Source organism: Penaeus monodon, chromosome 15, assembly GCF_015228065.2.
Source record: "Penaeus monodon isolate SGIC_2016 chromosome 15, NSTDA_Pmon_1, whole genome shotgun sequence".
Taxonomy (NCBI): Eukaryota; Metazoa; Arthropoda; class Malacostraca; order Decapoda; family Penaeidae; genus Penaeus; species Penaeus monodon.
Window position 1 is genome coordinate 21,005,683 of NC_051400.1, and position 635 is coordinate 21,006,317.

The following is a 635-nucleotide window of genomic DNA, read 5'->3' on the forward strand; positions in this document are numbered from 1 at the left end:
CTTATTTTATGTAACATGTTATAATTCAGTATTATATTATATGTTACAGGTAATTATGACAAAGAAGAGAGGAGCTGGAGAGGTAGAAAGCCAACACGTAGGGAGATCCAAAAGAGCACGGAGAGAGTAGGAGAGAGACTTTTCAGAAGTTCAGGAACAGCTCCCCCAGAGAAACAGCAACACGATGATGGTAAGACACTATTTGATGAAGGCAAGAGATGCCCAATGCATGCACTGTACAGATATTTCATACAACCAGTTTGCTCTTTTGCTGTAAACCAAAAGTTATAAGATTATTTGGTTGAAGAGTTACATAACCTTTATTTCTGTCATATTTCTTCCAATACCAATTTTTATGAATTTGTAACCAACATTGCTATAAATTTTAAAATTATTTTTTGATTGTTGCATAGGGTAGCAGAAAGGAATGGTCCCTATATTGATGCTCATCTATTTAATCTTTTATTAATAATTTAAGTAATGTCATATATATTTACTGGTAAACTTTTCCATTCAAAACTCTAATTAGAGTGGCTAGGAGGTCTTTGAAAATAATATTTATTTGATATAGTCTATTCATATCATTTTGACAACAAGAACGGTTGATCAGAAAAGAATAAACTAAATGTTAGAAA

At 31.8% G+C, this 635-nt stretch overlaps 1 long non-coding RNA gene across 1 annotated transcript in view; it reads left to right on the forward strand.

Annotated features, from left to right (window-relative positions):
- The first annotated feature begins 13 nt into the window (after positions 1–13).
- LOC119581811 overlaps positions 14–635 on the forward strand; it is a 24,845-nt gene continuing 24,223 nt past the window's right edge. The window contains exon 1 of the long non-coding RNA XR_005229587.1: positions 14–190. This is a non-coding gene — a long non-coding RNA (uncharacterized LOC119581811). The remainder of the gene's footprint in view (positions 191–635) is intronic.